Genomic DNA, 9,901 nt, shown 5'->3' on the forward strand with positions numbered 1-9,901 from the left:
CCCCAAATGTGCTGCGGTGTACACACTGCTGTGGATGCCTCTTTTACTCTGTTTCATCACAGAAAAAGATTCCTTAGGCTTACAGTGAAATCAGTGTTCACGTCAGTCCACCACCTTCTTTTAGACAGTTATTCTAGTAGGTGAAGGAGGACAGTGACATTTAAGTCTGCATTAGTACATACTTGTTGGGCTTCATGATTTGAAGTGACTTTCATGACACAGAGCTCTAATGGAGCAGGATGGGGTTGCACACTTTTTGCACTAGCAGTGGTAAAGAGAGGTCATGATAGTCACCTAATTGACTAGTTGTCTAGAAAAACTCTTTGACCCTCTTTGATGTTACTGTTGTGGAGGGGGCAGAAGATTTTATTGTTTTACATTTAAAAGGCACAAGTTTAAAGATGATACTGCAGTGCTAGTAGTGAGTGTCTGAGGTTTGAGTCAAAGATTCAGGATCCTCCAATCTGCCTCTGCAGTTCTCCGCAGTAAGCACTGTTAAGACACAGATCTGGGACTTGACCACCTGATCGAGCCACTTCTCTCCTGCATACTCTTGCCTCATTTCTACTCTTTTTCTTTCCCCGCTTCTGTGGAGTTGGTAATTTACAGAATGACAGATCTATGAAGGCTGCACGACGCTTCAGCACATCATCTGCTCATGTTTCCAAAACATCCTCCGCGCTTCCTTTGCTAGCGCTAATGGTTTTTTGGTGCAAACACTTCCACTGAGAAGAGAAAGAAATGTAGCAGGATTTGCCAGTGCGCCCTCAAGTTGACCTGCTTTTTCCTTAGCAGGCACTTTTATGGGATGCCTCTGAGTGGGCAGAGAGCATATTTAGAAGGAAGATATTCACTCCAGAAATTAAACTTACATTTGTTTTTTATGATTTTTCAAGCTCATGCTAGTTTCTTTTCTTAAATTGGAATGCACTTGAACAATAGCCTTTTCTAATTTTAATAAAGCCAGTCCATGCTTTGAGGATCAGATCTGTACATACCAGTAGAATGTGTTTAACTGTTAAATATTGGTGCAAGTCCATTGAGCATTTACGGTAGAGCTTGCGTAAAAATAATACAAAGTAATGGCCGCCACATTGGTCACCACTGATTTGACGCTTGCTTGTGCAATTTATGAAAGAGTTGCACCACAACACTGCCGCATTCTGTGGAAGATAGTCATCATGGTAGCTAACACGATTGTAACACAACATGCCGGAGAATGGATCGTGACCATTTATTGTTTGGACCATGAAGTCATCAAGATTGAACTTGCACGCCTCTAAAAACAGCCTGCTCAGGATGTGTGTAGCCCTCCAGCCCAGCTGCTTGGTGATCGCCGCCAAGGCTTAACAGGGCTGTGTCATGAAAGAGGTCCTGTTGGCCTAGTGGTGTCCGCCTGAGCGTTGTGCCGCGAAGAGGAAATCATAAAATGCGGCACTGAACAACCCAAACCCAGAAGCCACAGTCTTAGAAAAGCAGCCGCTCAGTGCTGCACATGGTGGGGTGTGGCTTGAGCCCGCCTTAGCTGAGGTTGCATACATATGAGGGCTGAATCTGTTGAGCACCGACGTTTCACAACATATTTAAAGGCTTAGAAAATGTGATCCATCCACTGAAAGTTCCAATGAATGTGATGAGGCCAATGAGTGAGGCTAACAGAGTTTCTCTCCCATATGACTTTAAGGCACCGGTCATGTCCAGTCTCATGCCAAAGTTGAATACACAGGTTAAATCAGCTGCTCCACATTATCGTAGGTAAAGTGTCTAGAGTGTCCTGGCTTTGCTTTCCTTTTGGACTGTTTCTGAAATGTGCACAGAAAACCTCTAAATGGTTAAGCTGAGCCCTGCAGGCCTCTGGTATTGACTTCACGATTGAATGGAAACCTGAGCATATGTGCGTTGCCACCAGTGTTGACCCCTCATTCGGTTCGAATATCTACTCCCACAGGAAAACCTAGGTTTTGACTTATTTTGTTATATGATCGTTGTAATGATTTTTCAATACAACATTTTAACAAGAACACCTCATACCTATAGTACACAGTAGCTTGTCAACCAATGCTAAGCTTCCAGATCAGATAAGTTTAAATTCATATTCGAGAAAAAGGCAGATGAAGCCTGTTGGTTTTTGAGTGCACAAAAGAGGCTACACACAATTAAAAATACTAGATATATATATAGATATAGATATGGGGTTAGAGTTAGGGAGATAGAGATAGATAGAGATATGGAGATAGGAGCTAGATGGAGATATAGAGAGAGAGACAGATAATTTAATTTAATAATAAAAAAATTAAATATTAAAAGTAACAATTTTTTTGTTTTTCATAATTTATGTATTTAGCAAAGCTTTTTATACAACATAACTTTATTATGTGTTATTGTTTTTTGTGTTTGGCTTGTAAATGTTTATTTCTTTCTTTCTTTATTTTAGTGGAGCAGCTCGCTGCGTACCGATTAAAAGAGGTGGAGTCCAGCTGCTGCTCACTGGCTGTGGATACACCAGGCCTTGGAGATGCTGTGGATAACAGTGCACCGGTGGTAAGCCGCCAAGTCACCTAGAACCCGCCTCCCGTTGCGCGTTTAATAAAAAAAAAGGATGGCCGCTTTATTTATGCTACTTCTTGCATGTTGTTGAATCGTCGATTTTTGTGTCTTGAAGCTGGCAGCCCGGCCATCGATCACATCGCATAGCAAGTTTGAGGACTACACCAACGCAGAGTCCTGCGTCACCGCTGCCAGATGCTCCACCAGCCGAAAGTGCACAGCTGTTCTGTACTAGTCGCTTCTCTGGTCAACAGGTAAGTGGTAGGCATTGCACACAAAACCCTGAATGTTTTTTTTTTTTGTACATTTCTTTGAAACTAAAAGATACAAGATACAAAAATAACTGCCAAATCTACTCTCATTTCTTTTTTAATGGCCAGAGAGAAATAATATTTGGCCAGATCACCCAGCTCCAAACTTGTGCTAACGCCTGTTTTTTGCCTATGCTACAAAACTTTCAGCTTCTGTAGCAATTGGTGCTATGTGCAAAAAAAAGTTCATCAGACGTGACAGCGCTGCTTGTGTTTCTGCAGCGGAGGGTTTAGGAAGGGAGCTCAAGCACATCGGTATTTATTGCAGTGTCAGCGCTTATCTAAGTCGTTTCTTCAGACTTGTATTAAGTTGCATCTCTATCTCCAATCTTACACTCATCATCCAACTAAATCAAAGCCTTCTGGCGTGCGTGAATTGGTTAGGAATGCTCTTTCTTTTTTTCCCTCTCTCTTTTTCTCTACAATCATTGTTTCTGTGGCTCAAAGTCATGCTCTGTTTGTTTTTCTGCGCATGCAGGAAGTCAGGAGAACATTGAGAAGTTAGGAAAACACAAGATTATTTAGTACAGATCATTCATGCTTGAGGAACAAAACCTCTTTTGATATCACAAACAATGAGGACAAGTTGAGAGAAGTGTGTTTGTTTTGGATTGTGAAGTAAGTTGGTTTTCGTTTGGGTGGTTTGATGTTAATGATTTGTTTTTGGTTTAGTTTGTCTGGTGATGGTTTATGTTTTGTAATGTTTGCTGTATTAGTGTTTTTGTTTGGTTTGGCTTGATAGTTTGGATGCATTTATTTTTTTGATTTGACTGACTCTATCCTAATTAATTGTTTTTTAGGTGGTGGCTTTTTGAAGCGATCAAGCATTGTTTTTTGTTTGCTTTGTATAGTTTTTTTTGCCAGATTTATTTGGTGGTTGTTTGTTTTGGTGCATTTTTTCTTTGGTTTTGGAATGATTTGGTGTGAGGGTTTGTTTTCTGCCTTCAAAAAGTGTTTTATGTTTTGATTTGATTTGTTCAGTGTTTTGGTTTGTTTAGTGGTTTTGTTTGGTGGCTCTTCAAAAGGGATTCAGCATTGTTTTGTGTCTTTTTGTCTGTTTGATTTGCTTTTGTTTTTCTATTGGTTCGGTGCTTTTTCTTGTTTGGCTTTTGAAAGTTTTTTTATGTTTTGTTTGATTTTTGGTTTTAGTATTTTTGTTTGGTTTGGTTTGGTTGAAGGCCTCTGGAGCCAAACCTAGGGACAAGGATTTTGGTGGATTTTAACTCTTTTGATTTTTGAGCCATTACATAACTACACATATAGTAGCCATTTGCTAAAAACTACTTTAGTAATCCACTTAAAAACACTCTCAGAAACCATATAGCATCTCCTTTTTACAAACACTCCTGAGCAACTCCCAGAAAGTAATGTTTTGAATCTACATTTAGAAACCCCAGCAGCATGGTCTGCTTTTGTACAGGATGGCGCCTGTTACATTTTTCAGAAATTGTACACGCCACACACATTTATATTTAAGCGATATTCAAAACACGTAGATGTCAAAAATCACTAATCCTTCCTTTGATCACCTCCCAGTTCCTCTGAATATCAGTATAATAAAAATGCAATCATCGATTTAATTAAGACAACGTTTTTTCACCTGGCAATGGCTAAAGCCGTGGAATGATCACATTGACCTCATGATTTTCTGTCGCTATTTGAGACGCTTCTTCTTCCAAGCAAAGATGTGGCTTCTAATGCTTACAAGCCGAAGAGAGTTCAAATAAGCTGCCAAAGTCAGCAGTGTGGAATGCTGATTTCGCGCTGATCTGAAACATTAAACCTCACACACACACTCTCTGTGTCCGGCAGACTGAAACTACTGGATATTGGAGTTCATGAAACGGTTGGCATTTAAAGTGAACATCATCCCACTCATCGCTAAAAGCAGACACACTGACTCCAGAGGAGTGCCAGCAGTTCTAAGAAGCAGGTGGAGTGTGATGGCATGTTAACATAACCTTCCTCAGTAGCTGCAGATTTGAGGCTTTCTCCCAATGAACTCCATTAATAAAAATATATTACATATTTTGCCATATAATCCTTAGTCACAATCTGGCTGTAAAGGATTAAATGTTCTTTGTCCATGTGAGGAATCCAAAGTGCATTGTTAGTGGCAATAAATGTAAATACAGGCACGTTATTGAAGTAGTATTTAACAATAAATGGGATGGCATTTCATAGATGTGCATACATTCGGCAGTTTCAAAATAGTTTACTTAAATTATGCAGCAAACGCTGCTAAATCATTTAAATTGGCATCATTGCAAATATTTTGAATAAGAAGTTATTTGACTAATGTAACAATGGAACTCTAGTATATTAGGAAAATGCAGAAAGTGTTACAAAAAAGAAACGGGGATATTCACATTTTTAATAACAGTATTTAAGACTTCTGCATCAGTGTGGAGACACATTACAGCAAATGACGCCATTTTCTTGTTTGTACATTCCACTACTGTCATGTATGCGTGTATTAATATTGATTAAAATATTAATTTTATTAATATTAATAGTTTTTAAATGTTGTTATTCATATTTTTTTTGTAAATAAATGAAAGTGTAGATCTGGGATTACCTTCTCAAAGGATACACACAGCAAAACAATATATTTTAACACATCTTAACATTTAATATAATTATGGTAATATAATTATTTTTATCAGCTTTCGTGGTAAACATTTGCACCTGTGGTGCCTGCAAAGAGCGCTCCCCTAGTTTGGCAGCTCACTCAGGTTTTGGAACAGGCCCGTGTGCCAGTAGTACATTTGCTTTATTAATAAAAGAAAGTATTGTTTTCCATTATATAATCCTCAAGAACACTTGCTGCTGTTTTATGTGCGCCAACAAAACATTCAGCCTCCATTCAGTTTAATATGAACTGCCCTCACTGTTTTTGTCTGCACATCACAGAGACGTTCATAGAGACGCTGCTGGAGTTATTGCATCTCAGCATCGTAAAAGCATTCAGTGTTTCAATGATGCGTCTTGTGACAGTTGCAACATTCGGGTAAACCAGCTGAAGCGACTGGTGTGTGTGTGTGTGTGTGTGTGTGAGAACTCATCTTAACACTAGAGATAAATCTGTCCACACATGGTTTTTATGTTGACTCCTTAGAGAAGTCGATTCAATCCCAAACCAATGCACACCAGAGCCCACGGAGCCTGCTGGAGATGGCAGGTTCTTTTTACTTCTGTCAGCACCAATTGAACGCTGAGCTTTCTCTTTCCCGAGATAATGAGAGAGATTCAGGAACATAGATCAAGATCTATGAGTTCCCGGAGACTGATGACGAGGAGGAGAGCAAGTTAGTCAAGAAGAGATTAAGGTTTGTTTGGCCATGACGGTTAATGATTGATGATTCTTCTTTTTTTTTTTTTAGTTTGTTTTTGTACTGACACAAGTGGAATATTTGAATCGCTAGGTGGCTTTAGGGTTAACTGAAAGTAGATTTCAGATCAATTTAAAGGCGGGATAAGGTTGATTTTTAAACAAAAACCTGTTGAAACACAGCTGTTTTGGGGACTGTTCCAGTGGGTTTGAATCAGCTCACCTCATGATCTGGAAAATCGTTACAAGCTGCTCTGTTCAACCATCCATCAAGTCGCCATCGGTCACAGAAAGACATCATCATAGCTGGCTGTCTCTGGGGCTCAGCTTCTTCGAAGGGGAAATCTGTTTTAGCTGGAAGGTGTGACGGGAGTAAAAACATAAATTGCGCAAATTTGTGTTATTGAAAATATAGTGTGTCAAGACACATACAAAATACTCCTCTAAACATCTCCTAGCAACGTCAGCATCAGAAGAATCCAATTAGCTTTTAACTAAAAAGCAAAACAGAAATATATAAAATACATGCCTTCAAATACTCAAATGTGTATATAGTAAAATAAATATAAAAATCTACAAAATTAATATAAAAAAATAAAAGCCAATTATATATAGAATTTATAATTTTCTACACAAAAAACTATTTGTTATAGTTTTATTTTTATAATTCTAAATAATTCAAATTTAATTAGCATCTATGTGGCTTTGAAAAGTTTTTGTTGTTAATATTTAATTTGATTTAATGTCATGTCATTTACTTCTGGCAATGAAAATGTTTTGTAACTCCTTTAGTTAATGATGAAACTCTACTCAGGCGCACTACCTCAGCTGCTCAAATATTGGCTCCCTAATTGTGACCCAATTAGGGAAATGGGTCAGAATCACACTCACTGAAAGAGCACATTATCATCATCACCCAACACAGACACACACACACACACACACAACAATATTGATACACACACCGAGAGTTCCTCTCCTCCTCTCTGTCTCTCTGTCTGTCTCTCTCTCTCTCTCTCTGTCTCTCTCTGTCTGTCTCCCTCTCTGTCTCCTGTCTCTCTCTCACTGTCTCTCTCACTGCCCTCTTCTCCTGCCGCCTCTGTCTCTCTCTCTGTCTCTCACTGTCTCTCTCTCTCTGTTCTCTCTCTCTCGTCTCTCTCTCTTGCTCGTCTCTCTCTCTCTCTCTCTCACTGTCTCTCTCACTGTCTCTCTCTCTCTCTGCCCTCTCTCTCTCTCTCTCCTCACTGTCTCTCTCTCTCTCAGCCTCTCTGTCTCTGTTCTCTCTCACCGTCTTCTCTGCCCTCTCTCTGTCTCTCTCTCTCTCTCTGTCTCTCTCTCTGTCTCTCTCTCTCTCTTGTCTCTCTCTCTCTTTCTCTCTCTCTCTGTCTCTCTGTCTCTCTCTCTCTGTCTCTTGCCTCTCTCTGTCTCTCTCTGTCTCTCTCTCCCTCACCGTCTGTCTGTCTCTCTCACTGTCTCTCTCTCTCTCTCACCACTACTCTCACTGCCCTCTCTGTCTCTCTCTCTGCCTCTCTCTCTCTCTCTGTCTCTCTGTCTGCCCTCTGTCTCTGTCTCTCTCTGTCTCTGTCTCCTCTCTCTCTCTCTCTGTCTCTCTCTCTCACTGCCCTGCCTCTCTCACTGCCTCTCTCTCTCTCTGCCCCCTCTGTCTCTCTGCCCTCTCTCTCACCGTCTCTCTTTCTCTCTTCCCTCTCTCTCACCGTCTCTCTCTCTCTCTCTCTTTCTTTCTCTCTCACTGTCTCTCTCTCTCTCTCTCTTCTCTGTTTCTCTCTCTGTCTCTGTCTCTGCTCCCTCTCTGCCCTCTCTCTCTACTTCTCCTTCTCTCTGTCTCTCTCTCTGTCTCTCTCTGTCTCTCTGTCTCTCTCTCTCTCTCTCTCTCTCTGCCTCTGCCCTCTCTCTGTCTCGTCTTCCCTCTCTCTCTCTCTCTTTCGTCTCTGTCTCTCTCTCTGTCTCTCTCTCTCTCTCTCTCTCTCTCTCTCTCTCTCTCTCTCTCTCTCTCTCTGTCTCTCTCTCTCCTCTCTCTCTCTGAGCCTCTCTGTTACTACTGTCTGTGTGATCTGTGTTCTCTGTGGAGGAGCGCATGTGTGTGTGATCTGTGTTCATCAGGAGCGCTCGGCAGTAACACCATCATCGAGGTCAATGGGAAGCGTGTGAGGGGCAGGCAGCAAATTTCTGGGGCGTGGCAGAAGGTAAGGGGCTCAAAGATCACCTGTGTGTGTGTGTGTGTGTGTGTGTGTGTGTGTGTGTGAGAGACACAGGCTGCTGATCTGCTGGTTCCTCGCAGAGATCTGAGAGATCATCAAGAATGATCTGAACATAGCTGTTCAGTTTCATTAGTGATGCCATTTAAACCCACACAATAACCATGCGTTATTGTGTGGTTTAAATATAATAAAACTGTTTAATCTTGTGACACGCTTTCACCAGACGATGTTCAGCTCTCAGGACAGACTCTCCCCTTCCAGTGATCGCCTCATTTCAATTCAACCAGAGCATGTTTTATAAGACCAAGCTTATAGCCAGAGGACAGATGTACGCGGTGCCTCCGACAGTTGAGAAACACCATATAGGAAGAAAATATAGAAATCATTTCTCTGTCATAAGATCAACTTGCCATCATCAATGAAGACCAGTGATAATACGATTTTCAAAGGAGTTCAGCTGATTTGTTGTTGTTTTGGTAATGTCTTACTTGCCAGCTAAGCTCAGCACACCACAGACCTGATGAGGATGCAATAAAATAAATCAATGCATTAGCAAAAATAATTGCTTTATTAGTTTTTTTTAGCTTAATAAAGAAATGCAACATTTTCAATTCTAATATGAGATGCAGTCCACTGTTATTTTAGCATTATTCAGTTAATGTATTATTTATTTATCAATTATTTATTTATAGTTTTTTCCATATTCTGTGTCTTTTTTAGGTGCTTCAGCTTATCGCAGAGTTCAGTTTCAGTAAATTTTCCATATTTTTCTTGATTTTAATTAGTAAATGTGTTTTTCAATAGGCTGTAGGTGAGCACTAATACCAATGAAGTTAGATAAGGGCCTCTACAGAAATGTGAAAGAATCAAACAAGGTACACGTGAAAGGTTTGGTCACGCAGATTAAACACCTCGCGTGTGCAGTGCAGTTGAGTGATAAGTGAAAAAGATCTGCAAACAGGAAGTGTGTGTGTGTGTTTTGACGTCTGATCAGAGCGCCCCTGTAGAACAGGTCACGGATCCGGCTTCGTGAACATAAGGTATCCAGCACTTGTGCCCGCTGGAGCCCTCTGAATCAAGCTTTGAAGATGAAGTCCAGGGACTCCAGCGTTTGAGTTAGAAGATCAGATGCTGCTCGATTAGTCACGCGACTCGCCGGGGCTTTGACCTTGACCTCTGGGGTTTTGTGTCTAGACAGAAGCGTGAAGTGTGATCGGGAGAGCTGTGCTTGGATCCAGCGGTTATCTGTGTTTTTGAGAGGGTAGCTTTGATGCCTGAGATGCTTTCAGCAGCATGTAAGCACACAGATGGCATGTGGTCTGCTTCATTCATTGGATCAGTGACGCACACACACTGCAGGAGACGCAGTCAGCGCAGATCAGGAGCCACCTGCATGGTCAGAGGAAAGATCTGGGCCTGTCTCATCCTATGGCCAGGGTCCGACCTCTACTTATTACAGCTTGGTTTACTTTGTTTTTTAGTGTCAATAAGTA

Source organism: Puntigrus tetrazona, chromosome 19 (genome assembly GCF_018831695.1).
Source record: "Puntigrus tetrazona isolate hp1 chromosome 19, ASM1883169v1, whole genome shotgun sequence".
Taxonomy (NCBI): Eukaryota; Metazoa; Chordata; class Actinopteri; order Cypriniformes; family Cyprinidae; genus Puntigrus; species Puntigrus tetrazona.